We start from the raw sequence: 16005 nt of genomic DNA on the forward strand, positions 1-16005 counted from the left end.
AAAATTATGAAAAGCCAGATGATCTTTGCTTACTGGAGGCTTAACATCAGCTTTATGGAGCTTCCCATCCAATCAGGAAGTCCAATAACAGGCTAGAGGAAGAGAAGCAGCTTCTGAGCTTGATTTCCTAATTCAAAGTTACTGGCTTTGTGCAGGGGACCAGCAGAAGGCAGGCTAAATGGAGTAGAATGATTGAAGACAACGAAGGAAATCAGGAGAGAAAATAAGAAAGGAGGAATCTCAGAAGTAAGAGAGAGAAGAGGAAAGAAGCAAATTGTTTAATTTGTGTGTGAACAGACAAGTTCAACACTGACTGCAAGAGACAAAATACTGCAGATTCCAGCTGTGAATTTAGCCAAAGGTTTGTACTTCAATTTCTTGAGGCTATTCAATTCACCATATTTAATTGAAATGGTAGACCAAAACAAAAAGAGAGAAATTAAGCTCTCCCATCTGGCCCCTATTTGAAAATGTCTTGATGAAGAGAAAAAAGGTCTTGCCGAAAGAAAAAAGCAAGTTTAATACATGTGTGTCATTGCTATTCTACCAGGTTTTAAACTTACTGTGCAGTCAAACTATAAAGTTAAGAGTGTCGAAGTATTTCCTTCAGCACCCACTTGCCAAAGAAACCTAGTTTTCTATAAAGGAAATCTTTGTCGACAATTTTAATTCAAGAAAAAACTCTGCAATTTGCAATTAATATTGTACTGTACTCGTACAACACAGATTAGCTGCTATAAAACAGCACAATGCTGTAACAATTTCATTATGATTACAATAACCAGAAGCAGTCTGCAGTCAACATTGTCAGATGTTTCTAGGTCTATCTGACATCCTTCTAGCATGTTAATTATGCTCTTCTGACTGCCAGTGGCTAACATCTACTGGCTTGACAATTAAGCTGGCAAGGTCTCAATTCTGAACAAAAGGCAGCTACCAGATATTTTGTCAAGCCAGATAATTTCTTACTGAAAATATGTACTTGAAAAATGTCCAGTTCTTTCTGAGCACACTCTGTGCCCAAATGGAAGAAGAAAACCATCTTGGGGAAAAAAAAAAAAAAAAAGACACCTTAACAGCTAACAATATTTTGTGAATAAAATTGCGGTAAACTAGCTTTATTGAAGAACAGTATTTTCTCCATAAATCTGCATTAGTACTGACTATCCTTACTAGCCCGTACTGTCAAGGAGAATACTGCTCAGGCAGTTATTGTTACAAAGGTACCCAAGCCCTGCACTCATCAGAAGACTTTCACGATGGACAGACACAGTACCACTGCTTTCTAGCAAAGTCAGAAGCAGGGAATATAGAACACAGATAGGAGAAGAGAAATCCCATGGAGAGTGACAGTTTGTAAGGATTTGAAATCCTTACTCTCAGAAATTCACTGTCTCTGAAATTCACTGTCACCTGGGTGACAGTGAAAGAGTGCAACACATCTGCTTGATTTACACAAAAATGAGGTATGATCTATTTAATCAAATAACGTTTCCATTTTTCTTTGTTCAAAAATAATTAAATAGGTTCTTGTTATTAATGATGACCTGAAGGGAGAAGTTCATATTATGAGAAAAAGTATAATCTCTGCCATAATCTTCAGTCACGCAAACAAAACAGCGTTACGTTAGCACAGATTAAGATCACTAACACAAATTGCTTCTATAAGCAAGGTGAAAATTAAAGGTAGAATACTGTAGCAGTCTAAAATGAAAAACAATTGCTAGGGAAAGATATAAAAAGCATCCAAACTCCTTGGTCTATGAACTTGAAAAAGAGGGCTAGGAAGAATATCTAAGGAGAGAAGAAATCAATCCTCTGTAGTTGTTACTGATCACAGCGCAGGAACCCTTCCTGGCAAACCAAGACCTTGCACATAAAGTGCAGACAGCTACTGAAGAAGAAAATACTAAGTACGCCAAGTCCCAGAGCTCTGACAAGCTGTGTCTTTCATTTTAATACACTTAGGTTACTGGGTAGTCATATTACTTAGGTTACTTCAAGATATGCCAACACATTCAAACACTCAGCTTCTGTTTTTTCAGTTCCCAGGACAAACAAGAACAGCTAAAATGTGTAATATTAACTCACAGAAGCGTTTCCATATTCACAAAATGATTATGTTAGCATCTATAATCTTATGTTAATCGATACACGCTAAATATATGTATTTAACAGCTTGTTTCCTAGTGCTTTCAGCTCAGTAAGTTTAAGAACTGTGGAATCACAACAGTTTGTTAGGTATAATCTTGGTTTTAAACACCAAAAAAAGAGCTCTGGCTTGTATTTTAGAAGAGGTTATAGGGTGAAAGCAGCAAGAATGTGTTTATCCTTGCATTACTGAAACAGAATTATTTGCTTTGCCGTAGTATTTCCATTTTTATGATGACTGCTCCCATCTCTTCATGTACTACTTTAGCTCTATTGATATAGAAAAATTTACTATGATCCTACTGTAAAGAACTTGAAACACTTTCCTAAGACCCACATGGTTTTATATTTATCTTTAAGGCCAATGAAGGGAGATTAGATTAAATCAAATCATATTCCTCGAATTCTGGCAAGTAATCGTCTTGCTAATTTAAAACAGTTCTTCTTGCTTTTTCTAAGAAATACTGGGTGTGGAGTGCTAGAGAAAACCTGAACAAGAAGCGTGCAACAATTCAGAGAAGGTACAAGACATTAGAAGAATGGAGAGAGAGGAAAGAGGGGAGAGAGGGGAGAGACTTACTTCAATTCTTGCCTGTGTTTAAAACCAGCAAGCTGATCACTAGAAATTTGGCAATTACAGCAAACTGGTTAATCTAGTTTGGTGACAGCCTGATCTTACAAAGCCCCAAATACTGCATTTTGTTAATAGTGGAGACATAAACAAGATATGAAAGATGTCTTTGAAAAGTCAAGTAAGCCACTAAATACAGCAGTGGTACTATTGAAGAGTATAGCACATGCTAGAAGGCCTAGCAACGAAACCTGCTGACGCCAAATAAATTTGTGAGTGGGAAGAACACAGAAAAACTGGCAAGAAAAGGCACTCAGGAGACCAACATTTCCAGTGTAAACAGCAGCAGTAGTGCCAAGTGTGAACTGGCAATGTAAGCATATGCCAAAGTGTATTTGGAGCTACAGCCAGAAGTGTCAGTAAGTGCCTGAATCATTACATTTATCCCTCTCAGTGTATTTGTCTTGTGGCTGCTGTGATAACTTGCTTAGATAAATATCAGAAGGCATGAAGTAGCAACGGACATCTGAAATTAGTTATTTGATACATGATTTAGTGACTACAAAAAACTTTCTTTGTGCCTAGGCAGAGGAAAAATGAGCAGAAAAAAAATACAGGCAAGCAGGGAAAATAGGAAACTAAGTTCAACAGTGAAGAAAGCACACACTATGTATCCCTACCACTTCGTCAGGAAAGGGAATAGGTAATTAACGTAAGAGAAATAATCAGGTGAACAATTTGCAAACATGTAAGTCATGCTACATGCTACAGATCCTGCTATTGCTCATGTCAATAGTGGGATTAATATATGTTTCTGGTGAGACTTGTAGACATGAAACTGCACAGCTTTTACAATTTAAATATTTATCAGTATACATTTGATATATACCTGTCAACTCAGTTTTTCAGTACTACTTTGGCTCCCAAAACAGAGAGAAATAAAACGAGAACAAAAGAGGTCACAGAAACTAACCATGCACTCGATCTTTCTTATTGCAGATGTGATCAAGATACTGAGTCTTAAAAAACCTTTTTGTCAAAGCACTCATTACAGTTCAAACTCACTCCACACTCACCAGCATGGAGCAGGTAGAATTGAGAGTAAGATGTCATGGGCAACCACAAAGCAGTGAGAAAAGCTGGCAGATCTAATTTTAGTTCTGCCAGCCTGGACAGCGTCCTCCTAACAAGCAGCAAATGTGATAAAACTGAGGAGCAGGCCTAACTATCAAAACCACAGAAGCAGTAACTCCATCACACAAGTCTTATTTGCATCTTAAATGTTTATAATCTTCAGATTTAAGAGACAGAATATGGCTGCACATCTGCTCTTTTAGTCTGAATGCACGCCTTTTAATATAAGCAGCAAAGCAACTGCAAACGCTACAGAGCCGTAACATTTTGTGAGCCAGCTTCCAGTCTGACTCCATCATTAGGAGGCTGTGGCAGACCATTAGAGAGGAGAAAACTAGCATCTGAGCCATAATTATATTATTCCTCCTGAATGATTCAGTGACATGTCTGGTTTCTGCAACATTAAAAAAGCAGTGAAGGATTGATGAGATCAAAAATACTGGACTCAAAAAACCTCAGCTTGACTAGTTATTTATTAGAAAAAAATACATTTCATACAAGTACCTTGAAAATCAGCAAGATATTTTGATTTCCAGTCACAACAGTGCCAAAGGCTGTAGGTGCTTCTCAGATCTGAAAACATACAGAAATCCTATGAAGATAGTCTCAGATATGATGACACTATGTCAGCCTTGAAAAATTGCACACAAATACTTGCAGACAAGCGTTTGTCTGCATCTTGTTAAAATGATTGTAATGAAAGAACAAATAACGTTTTACTTGCTGGCAAAAAAGGTAATCATCCTTTGTCGGCTGCAAGAATTTTGCAAAGCCGCTGTATATTAAGCTGCCCATAATGCAAATACATCTCTGTGACAAAAATCAAACAAGCTGCCATTCCCTGTAGCCCCCTATCAGTCTTCTTGGTCCCTCAGAAAGGAAGATGGACTTCTCCATGTGTCCAGAGACTACTCAAACACTAAAAGGCTCCACTCTCCACTGAAACTATGCTATTAACATACTTTGATTAACCCTACTACAGTTTTAATACCATCGTCCATAAATTTTGGTAAAGCTATAGTATGTATTTTCTTAGTTTTTATGTGCATAATGTTATTACAAAGTCTAGTAGTCTTTCCAACTGTTAACCTCTATATGAAGGGAACTTAGGTTGTCCAAGAACTTCGTAATTTCAATCTAGATGTTAATTATAAGAAAACAAACCCACGAAGGTTTAAATTGGTAATAGAATAAAAAGCTCACACTTAGGTAGGATTAAAATTTAAGGCTAAGCCCACAATAAATCTTACCTTAATCTTACTCTACTGTGTTCACTGGTGTTGAGACCTGCAAGCTGTAGTGTCTTTGCTGTTAGATGTCACAATCAAATGTTCTTTTCGTGAAAAGTTGTTTAAGAATATGACTGAGCTTTCATTATGTCTCTGTGATTTACACTTTTGAAGGGCAGATTTTAATTGTATGTGTGTCAATCATAAACCCCATCCAATTGTCATGGAAACAGTCATCCCAATGAAGAGTCAAATGATTAACTTGGCTGCTGGAAGAGAAGTTTTATTGCTGCAATTTACTGAAACTGCCTGAATGGAATCACAGTAATGGCCATGTTGCTGGACACAGTGCTCTGCCAAGACTTTAAATGGACTTAATACTTAAATTCTTTATAAAAAACATGCATTATTCTGATTGTATTTAAGCAAGCGGAGTGTTACAGGGTATACTTCAATTCTATAAGACTCGTAAGTTTGTCTGTTTCTCTTCCCAACACAAGCTCTGCCCTCAAACGTGACTAATCAGGTTAATTAGGTTAACATGAATTTAAGGCAAAAGCAAGGCCAATCAGGCTTAATACACTGCTTTGACAAGTATTGCAGATTCTTTTAGTAGATACCATGATATCCCTACATCTTTGAGAGGTGATTTTCAAAGCAGTCACAATAGTTAGGTCAGGATTGCTTTTCCAAATCAAGAAACTCACTCGGCCACCATCACTCAAAACTCTGCCTTGGGCTCTGTAATTACAGTTATCCTCACCACAGGATGTGTGTTGCCTCTCAGGTGCCACAGTGCTACCGGCATTGGTCTGCAGAGCGGGAGGTAAAGAGAAGCTCTGACCAAGTTCACCAAGATCCTTAGGTACGTAAATTCCCACTGATGGTTGAGGGGTTAGGATTAACTCACCTAAAGTAAAACAGAACACCAAGTAACAGAAAACTTACAGGAAGCCTATAAACTTTTTTTTAAAGGTCTTCTCAGATCTTGCTATATTCTTTCCTTTTGTCTAGGTTTTTTTTCATTTGTTTATTTTGGCAGGGGGCAGTGTTCCTTTTTTTTTTTTTTTTTGGTCTGAAGTTTAAGAAAGTGACAGAGGGGTTTCATTCCTACCCTGAAAGCACACTGAAGCAAAAATAAAACTTATCATAGAGAGAATCACTGAATCATTTAGGTTGGAAAAGACCTCTAAGATCATCTGGTCCAGCCTTTAACCTAGCATTGCCAAGTCCACCATTAAACCATGTCACTAAGAATATAAGTATGCATGAAGAATAGTCTGGTTTATTGCTCTTCACAATTAAGTCAGCTGCTAGCTGTTAAATTTGTAGCAGTTGCAATTAAAAGTCAACAAGGAAAAACAGAGATGCCACAGTAGTTCCCTTTGATATGCCACAAGTACTTCAGGTTATAAAACTATTTTGCAGTAAGTCTCCATAAACATAACTTTGTGTGTGTGTGTGTGTGTGTGAGAGAGGCCACTGTACAGATAAGGGTTTGATGGGCACAACAGCAGCGATAAACACTTACCCGTATACTAAATCAAGCATAGTTGTTACAAAAGGTAGGAAAGGATACAGACACGCTCTTACTTGGTTAGGGAAACAGAAAGTTAGAGCAAAATAAAAGTAACCAAAGCTGTCAAGCTGTATCCCAAACTGTGAGACTTAAAAATCACAGTTAAATGGAAATAATTAAACTAATTTTAGAGGACAGAAGTATACTTTTTCTTGGTTTAGAGAAGAATGTCCCCAAGTGGAATTCTGATCATTTTATATTTCCATTTCATTAAAGAGGATGCAGTTAAATCAAATGGGGTAAAGTGGGCACATTGTTCATCTTGAATCATATTTGGTAATATAAGTTATCCAGTCATAACCTTGAAATTTCATTTCCCCCTGTCACTGTAAAATTGTGTAACATTCACTTTGTTCCTTCTTTATGTAAAACTGCTCTTCTGAGTCCACCTGAGAAAGAAATCAGATCATTAAAAAATCCTCTTTATACAGAAACACGTGAAGAAAGCTGAAAATGCCATTCTAAGTGCTGTGTTTTCCTTTCAGTTTATTATACCAATTTATTCAGACTCATTCACCATAGGCAGCCCTTGGACTTAAAATTTTTCCACTCTATTAATAACCATACCGCCTAGAACAACAGGTACTACTACAAATTCTCATTACACAAAGAAATATTCCCCTTTCTACTTCAAATTTATGCATAAATGTATAGATTGTGTCAAAATTTACTTTGAAGAACAAGCTGTGATAGTTAATGTGCTTCACTAAATAATGAGAAAAGAACGGACGCAGATTGTGCTCGTGCCATTAGTCCTACTGACGTCAAGGGAACTGCCACAGGAGTGCTACTACCCTGAAGCCATGGTTTGGAGGGCATGAAGTTTCATGCTACAGTATCTAAAAATATGTAGAAATTGGAACAAATTCAACTTCAGCGCAAGAAGACTAGCCTTAACTATTTCAGCTATTCCAGTACTCTGGACTTCTACTCTAACAGTGGCCAATACCTGATGCCAAGGAAAAGTACAAACAGAAACAAAATTACAGTACTACTTTCCCAGAATAATGTTACACACAAAAGGAAAGTAGCCTGCTATCCGGGATAAAGAATCTAGATGTTCTACTACAGCAGTAGAAAACATCTATAGCACAGCCCAAATACTACAAAACAGCATAGCAAGCATTTTTCTCAGCTCCTTGCAACATGGCACAACACTGTGGTTTGCAGCCAGACCCTCGAATGATCCATCTTTCCATCAAATGATCCCTCCTGCAAGGAAAGGCAGGAAATTATACAATCCACAGCGGATTGTAAATTACAAATTTTGGGGATGCTTCTGAACACTTTTGAGTACCAAAAGTATCAATTTTCTGCATATTTCCTGTTATATTGTATACTAGGTTTCTCATGGAGAAATTGGCAGTGTCTTCAGATTTATCTTTCGTCTATTCCACCACAACAACACTGAACCCAGAGCTCACTCATTTTTTCCTTTTTCATCTTCTCAGCATTGTGTCATAAGCTCCCATGACAACCTGAGAAGCAACAGAAACTTGAGGCAGATTTTGGAGTATACCACATTTATAGTAAGCGAAACAGGGCTAAGCCATATGGTCCTACATTTTAATGTGATGTAATCTAAAACTAGTTTTTATTTACTTTGTACAACCTAGTACAGTCCTTGTCTTTACAGTATTTTGCACTTCAGATGGGTCTTCTAAAGCTGTCTGTTTTGCCTGCAACCAGATTTGTTAATTTGTTCTGGAAGTTCTCCAGGACAAGAAACGGAACGCTGCAATCTCAAATGTCACCTGGGAGTTTCATAAGGTAATAGAAATAAAGTTGTAAACATAACCCTGACTGCTGCACACTTCACTATGGATGAAACTAATCTAAGACACTCTCCTACATTATGTCTCTGTAGTGAGTTAAGTGAGTCCTTCTGTTTCTGTAAATACAGAAGAACCATGTTTAATTAAGCTGACACTGAGAGATTAAGTTTGCATCTAGACTCCCACCCTTGAAAATAACTTCAAAAATGTAAACAGTCAGTTATAAAACTCTGTCTCTAAAACCTAAGTGCAGTACTGGTCCATGACTAGGCATCAAAGGTGCCTACCATTCATACCTATTTTGAAAAACAAAATGACAACACAGGATAAAAAATAAATCACATCACGATTTTTACAGGTTAAATCGCCTACTTTTTATAATACACATACATATTGTATGTTCATCATAGACAGTGTCTAAGATGATGTGGTTACTTCATGCAGGACAATGCTTGATAACTATGAACTTCTGTTCAGTTCTGGCCTCTCATTTAAAACTGATTGCTAGCTGTTTATTCTATTGCTAAAATCAGGATCATTCAGATATTTACTGCAACCGTCCATGCAAAATCTTGTTGGATAGTGCCTTGAAGATGTAAACGAACAACAAAAAACTGCTATTTAATCATTAAAATTGTCCAGTAGTGAATAAGCTACTGCTACAGAAACAGACACCAAATGCCTGAAGCAGAATTTCACTTGTTTGGATTGTTTACTAGAGAGATTTAATTGACACACCAGCAGGTTATTTTGCTGAACTCCCTGCCTGTACTCTGGTTCTGCTCACAGACAAATCAATGATGTTCAAGTCTTGTTCCCAGCCTCTGTGGCTTCAACATATCTGACTGTGCAAATTATTATTTGATCTCTTTTGATTTCATAAGCTAGCTGTGTTACGTACAATATTGTCATAAAGAGATATTATCTCCTCTTTTAATAATTCAATAGAGCTTATAATTAAGAATTATTTATTAATATCCCTGTACCTGTCAAGCCATTAACGCCCCTCACACACACACACAAAATCAAATGAAACATCTGCCAGAAAGCCTGTTAAAACAGAGGAAGATGAAAACTTTTGCAGTCAATCTTAAGGCTTCACTTTTGTGGTGGTCACTGCACATTTTTTGGTCCAACTGCCATGAGGAATGTCAGCCCTTGATAGCAAGCAGCCTACCTTAGAGACCGACAAAAATGTCAAGCCTTTCTTTGGGTTAATGCCTGAAATTGCTCCAGCTCTGGTTACCCAGCGGTGCATGGCAGCAGGCAGGACAGCAGTGGGAGACGTTGCCTGCTCTGGACAACACGTGCCCTCTCCTGGCAGATCCAAGCAATGTTCCAGCATGGCTGGTGCACGCCTGGATGGAAAAAAATTAATCTCCACAAAATTCATGATTTTTTTTTCCTCTACCAAATTCTGTCACTCTTGTGCAAACAGAATAGCAAAAGCAGGCTAGGACAGGACAGAAGAAATGCTGTGTAATATTAAACAGCACAGGTTTATCGATTAATGCCTTGAAGTAGGTTCCACTGGACAACCTGGTAAATCTGGGTAGATCTGCTTTGAAACTACACTCCTTTGGGAAAGTGACTTACTGAGTGTCAGCACAACCTCTGTTGCACCTTTTAACCTTATAATTACAGCAGTTTTAAAGTAATTGACTGAAAATATTTTATGGGACTCTATTTATGCAATTTTATTTTTCTCAGTAGTTGTCATGCTATTTCCACTCTCCCAAGTATTCAGGCAAACAACTTTTCCAAGAGAACATTTACTAAACAGCTAACTTTGAGGGAAAATTTAAAAATGTATTTGGAAAAGCAAGTTTTCACTCATTTACAAATTACATTTGAAGCATTAATCTTACAACCTACCTTGAATTCAAAACATTAAGATTAATTTCTGTCTATGGAATGGAAATATACAGATCCTTAGAAAAGAAAAGTTGATACTGACAAGTAAGTGCTACAACGTTAAAGATAAATGTTCCATCACTGCTAAGAAACTGAGGCAGAGATCAAACTGACTTGTAAGTTGCTGGACTTTACAATGATAATAGGAAGATGTCTCATAGAAGAAACAAAGGAATTAAAGTTCTCACAGGACAGAGGCTTTGGTGTCCCCTTCTGATTGTACTGCTAGACAAAATGCTATTCATTGCCAAAAATGGTGTAAATCCATTCTGATCTGCTAATGAAGCATTAAAACCCAGAACAGATAATGGTGTTTGAGTCAGGAAGCAATACTTCAGCAGAAAAGAAAAATACCTGTGTCTGGACTAACCAGGAAGGAGTGCCTTTTTCGTTTCTAAAATTTCTCTGAAGATTAAAGCAGACACTTGAGCAAAGAGATCCAAGCAAAGGTTTTTTGAAGATCTCTACAAGTGGAAGTACAATGGAAATGGACAAAATATGAAATACACATTGTAAGCATAGCAGAACAATGCATCAATTTCTGTATTGGCTAGACTGCTCTACAATATTTTAAGGCTACATTTCTTCTTTCAGGTGCAGGAACAGTGAACAGGCATGACTTCTACCCATCTCAATTCCTTAACAGATCCTATACAATCTCAGGCATACTATATAGTCCCTCACATCTCCCCTCTCTTACATCCTTTCTGCATTTGTCCAAAGGACATTGCTCATGTTTGCACATTTCCCCGTATGGAATTACAGCTAGTATATAAATGGAAAATGAATATGCTCCTGCAGAGAGACACGCTGCTCTGAGAATCAGCAGAGCAAGGACTGGTTCCTGGTGGGTGCTGGAATATTATTCACTCGACACGCTGCAAATACTGCTGTTAACAGACAATAATGCATAATTAGGGAGTTTCTGAAGTGTCAATACTTTGTCCAATTTATGCACTCCTTGTTCTGTGTCCCTTTTTCCCTCTCTACTTTCAACAGAGCACCAGAACTAACACACTAACGTTTTGGTTGGAGAAGTCTTGTTCCAGACTATTCTCAGGTTCTGCACCACCCATCTATTTCACCAAGACAATGGAGGATTATAATCCTGCTCCCAGTTCATTTTCTCCAAAGAAAAATGAAAACGAAGAAAATGTTTCTTGCCTCATCCACTCCACATTACTTCAGAGCTCTACAGCTAAAATGCTCATCAGAGCCAAAAGTCTGGATATGTTTGAACTTTAAAACAAGCTAAACATCAATTGTTTTGATTTATAGCCACAGGAGACCAAGTCAATCACAAAAGACTAAGCTTAAATTAATTAGCTATTCAGAGCTGTCTTTAAGACATGCCTAAATTGAAAAATATAAAAAATGAGTATGAAATATGAGTATGAAATTGCTTCCATTGGACAAAATTGCTTAAAATTCCACCTTCATAATGGTCATATATCCAGAACATCTCTTGCTCCATCCAGGCTTTAAATCTGGGATTTTTCCCCACATGTCAAGCACAGAGCATTGAATGACTGAGAAGAACACTGAGCATACAGCACCTCAAGCTGCACCAGATTTATGACATCTCTATAACTGGACTCACTAACTATCTCTGGCATCTGTTTGGGAGGCACAGCATAAGGCAAGTTCATCCGTTCAAACCTTGCTTATAAATAGATTCTGCAGATGCATTTCATAGTAGATACTGTAGACTCTTTATTTTCCTTCTGAGCACTTTGCATCTTTTAGGTAATGCACATATATAAATACAGAACATTAGCATAACAGCTTAACAGATGCAATCTGGAATATTTTAAGCTACATAAGAATTTGCTGTTTTATGATAGCATGAAAATGGTTGTTAGATTCAGCTGCGGGTTAACACACATTACCTAATTTTCATTTCTGTGACAAGCTGGCTGTTAAGTTCATGTGGAAAGTAGACCAAAAGATTAACTCCAGAATGAGCAGCCATTGTCAGACAGCATGCAGCACAGTGCAACTGGCAATCTTCCCATTAGCAAAGTCCCCTGCGAAGGGCTGTCCCTCATCCACGGCACAGGTATCTAGCTTTCGGCCACTCAGACAGGTGCCTATGTCTTAAACAACTTCCCAAAGCTAAATTGTCTCATAAATTTCAGTCATTCAATATTGTAATTATGTTTCTGTGGCTCAGACTGTGGCAACACAGAATGAAGCAGGCAGGAAAAGAAGGCTAATTGTAAAAGGTAAAGTTCCCTTTGATACTGAAATATTTTTGTTATAAATAATGGACCCAGAAAGGAAGAATGACTATTGATGAATCAGTGAGAGAACAAAATCTTAATCATTTTCTGAGGTTGTTGTGTTTGTCAGTCAAAAAAAAATATAAAATGACAGCTTCTAATCTAGTTCTTTACATAAGGTCCCTGCTATGAAGAACTTCACAATGAATTTTCAGCATTTAACTTCAAATCAAGATCAGTGCTGTAGTTTAATACCTCTCTCTCAGGTACTAAGTCAAACAAAGCTCGAATTCCAGACAGAAAGCATCACCAGTTCTTTAGACTTCAGGGCAACTTCTTTGTGCAAATAGTAAATCAGAATACATATCTCAATCCCGCAAGTGAACTCTGATTACTGATATATTTCATGTCAGTTCATGCACTCAGTGGAATTCTGTTCCAAACATGGTCTACGTCAACCTAAAGCATCCAATTGAGAGAGATCATTTTAGGTTTCTTGCCTCTGTTTTAGTCGGTGTTTTGTGAACAGTCATCAGGATGACTTTTAAAAAGAAAAATAACACAGCTAAGTTTCTGCAGTGACACAGAACACAATCAATCTGCTAGTCTCCTCCAAACCATAAACCAGGGCTCAGACACCTGATAAGTTCACAGTGTCCATAAAACATATTACTATGTGTATGCGTTAGAAACATACATAATTCTTGGCTCCTTACTCTCCTATAAAACAGGAGAGCAGAATCACTCCTCTGAGATTCATAAACAGATTTTTATTTCATCTAGGAAAATCTCCATCTTTCTTTTTGCAACAGAAAGTTCTCCCACCTCAACCAGTTCTTTGCAGCTTCAGCATAGTGTAATTCACAGCTTTGTGGATAATACAGTAAAGTTTACATCACCAGACACACACACACAAAAAAAAGAACTCAGAGCCATTAAGGTTTTCTAAAAACCATTTATACCTTGTACAGCACGAGAAGTTAACGTACAGTTATACTAAACAAATGTATCTTTTCCTCCTTTTTTCTCATTTCCATTAAAGATATTTTATTTCACTCCATATATTTTAGGCTTATGTATAATGCCGGTTCCATAAGTCCTGACTCTAAGAGAGTAGCTTCTACTAACCAAAGAAATCAGCCCTGCCTACAGTCTGGGAGATTAGCCAAAGATAAACAAGCTCCATGGTAAAGGAATAAGAGATTCTTTACACTGTGCTGAGTACAGAGACTAATCCTCTTCTTTTGGTAGGAAGTATGCAGGTAGGGGATGAGCAAGCATTAGTTCCAGACTCCTGCAACTCCTGCTCCCCGAGTGCATTCAGGGAACCATCCATTTTGACCTGCTTTCCTTTTGTTTTGTTTTTATGCTTACTAGGACAAATCTATTGTACGACGCTGGAAATCCTCTCTAATAGTGTGGGGGATGCTAGCAGTAAGGGCAGTAAGTCAGTGGGCTGCTGTTATCATCAATCAAGCATGAAGGCTCTGCTATTCTGCAGTCTGAATTCTTTATCTAACTGATTAGTCATACAGGCCAACTGTATTACAGTAGTGCTTCCCAACTCCCATTACAGGGCTCCTCCATTTGGAGTATTAAAAACCAGCTGATGGGATCAATGTTGCATGAAACATGCTTTGGCGAGGAAGGAGAGGAAGAGATGCAATCCCCTTATCCCCACAGATCTTCATGCAAAGAGGAAACAAGTGAAAGCTTGAAAATCAATTCAAAAGCAACTAAAGCAACACAAGGCCACCAAGACAAACACCAGAAAGCTATTTTAAGGTTCAGGGTAAATTAAATATGCAAAGAAATAAAGCATAGCAAGGAAACAATCTTTTATTAGCAGAATTAGCATTTCTCTTCATGTTTGTTACTGAGAACAAACTGAGAAAGGCATTTCAGAAGAGTATCAGTAAAATTACCAGGTTGCATTTTATTTTTGCTATGCTCAGGGAGGTCTTCTACTTCAATAGCTCCCCTAAAAAAACAGAAATAGATCCCTTAAAAAATATTCCCATTATTTTCCATATCATGTTTTGTATTGTTCCCTGTGTCCCCCACTTTATGTCAGAGGAGCCTCCTCTGGACTTCACAGAAGAGTTATTACACAGCAATTTCTACCATCCAAGAAAAACAAACGAAAAACCCATACCTGGTTATAGAATCTGATTTCTGGACTGTAATCCGTTTTTCTCTTTTACAATACACCTGCATGCATGCCTATTATTCAGGGACGTGTCAAGAAGCTATCACGTTAGCCCAGAACCACCCATCTTGCTGCCCCCCTGAACATAACAAGCCTACTTTGTATTCCTGTGTAGTTTCTACCAAATTTTTCCTTTTTGCTGAATGTCACACTTAGTTACAAAAACCTTTGAACATAACAGAGCCCGATCATATCACAGCCAACAACTTCATCTAAAAGGATGCACATTTAGCATAATAATCTCCACATTGTAGAGTAGACAGGCAGTAAAATAAGATTCTTTACCCATAACTGTCCACCTTTGATAAATGTCTCTCATCTTACACCCTTGCCAAGCAAAATCTTTTGATTTAGAATTAGATCTGCCTTGTCTTAAAAGTAGTTACCAATCCAGAGACATCTTTCCGTTTCCTTTTTTCCACCACTTGGCACCACTCTTCTGTTTTAGAGTTTTCACATATCCTGGCAGTCCAAAGAGCTTTTGTCTTGCATGCAACATATACGGAGCCAGTCTTCTGCTGTTTAAAATATTCCGTTCTCGTCATACCTGCTGGCTTCAATATTCAGAAATTAAAGCACTGCTGAGCAGGCATCCAGTGGGATTTCAGAGCTGAATGTAAAGAGGAATTTCTTAGAAAAAAAGCCTGCAGTGAGAGTCCTGCAGTCAGAAAATGCTCCAGATGCAAAGCCTTCTGCCACCAAATGGTTAGGATACGAGAGGAACAAAAGAAAACACAGACGTGCCTGCCCCTCAGTCCTGGTCAGCTAAACCTACCAAATGCACGTGTGCAGAACTGACTATAGTACGTGCCAGATAAATAAAAACAAACACGGTTACAACCACTATTAATAAGCAAGACAAATAAAATAAGCATGCTCTGTACGGGAATATTTTGTAGTAGATGTCTTTCTTCTGTCATACATTGCTATAGATACAGGTATTGCAAAACAAAGATCTGAATTGTATATTCTTGATAAGAGGAGCTGATTTTTTTCAGTTTAATATGCATCCACAGAGAACTAACCACAACTGTCATCACAAAGAAATTTTTCTCAGCTGAGTTTCTTGGGCAAGGACTGACTTAATTTTCCTCATTTGTACCATGCCAAGCGCAGTATGGTCTCAGTCCCAGCTGAGGCCTCCAGGCGCTGTCGCAGCCTAGTCACCAGACAAGGAAGGTGATGCGCTCTGTGCAAAATTCCTCAGTTCTTGTAGGCAGC

The 16005-nt window shown here is 37.9% G+C and overlaps 1 protein-coding gene and 1 long non-coding RNA gene across 14 annotated transcripts in view; one reads left to right on the top strand and one right to left on the bottom strand.

Moving 5' to 3' along the window:
* The window catches only part of ARVCF (ARVCF delta catenin family member), a 267046-nt gene that overhangs the window by 182871 nt on the left and 68170 nt on the right, over positions 1-16005 (bottom strand). The window lies entirely within an intron of this gene.
* On the top strand, positions 8132-11326 carry LOC121079445. The gene is made up of 3 exons (XR_005825034.1): positions 8132-8193; positions 8301-8434; positions 10948-11326. It is a non-coding gene; the product is annotated as an uncharacterized LOC121079445 (long non-coding RNA).

Source organism: Cygnus olor, chromosome 17, assembly GCF_009769625.2.
Source record: "Cygnus olor isolate bCygOlo1 chromosome 17, bCygOlo1.pri.v2, whole genome shotgun sequence".
Classification (NCBI taxonomy): domain Eukaryota; kingdom Metazoa; phylum Chordata; class Aves; order Anseriformes; family Anatidae; genus Cygnus; species Cygnus olor.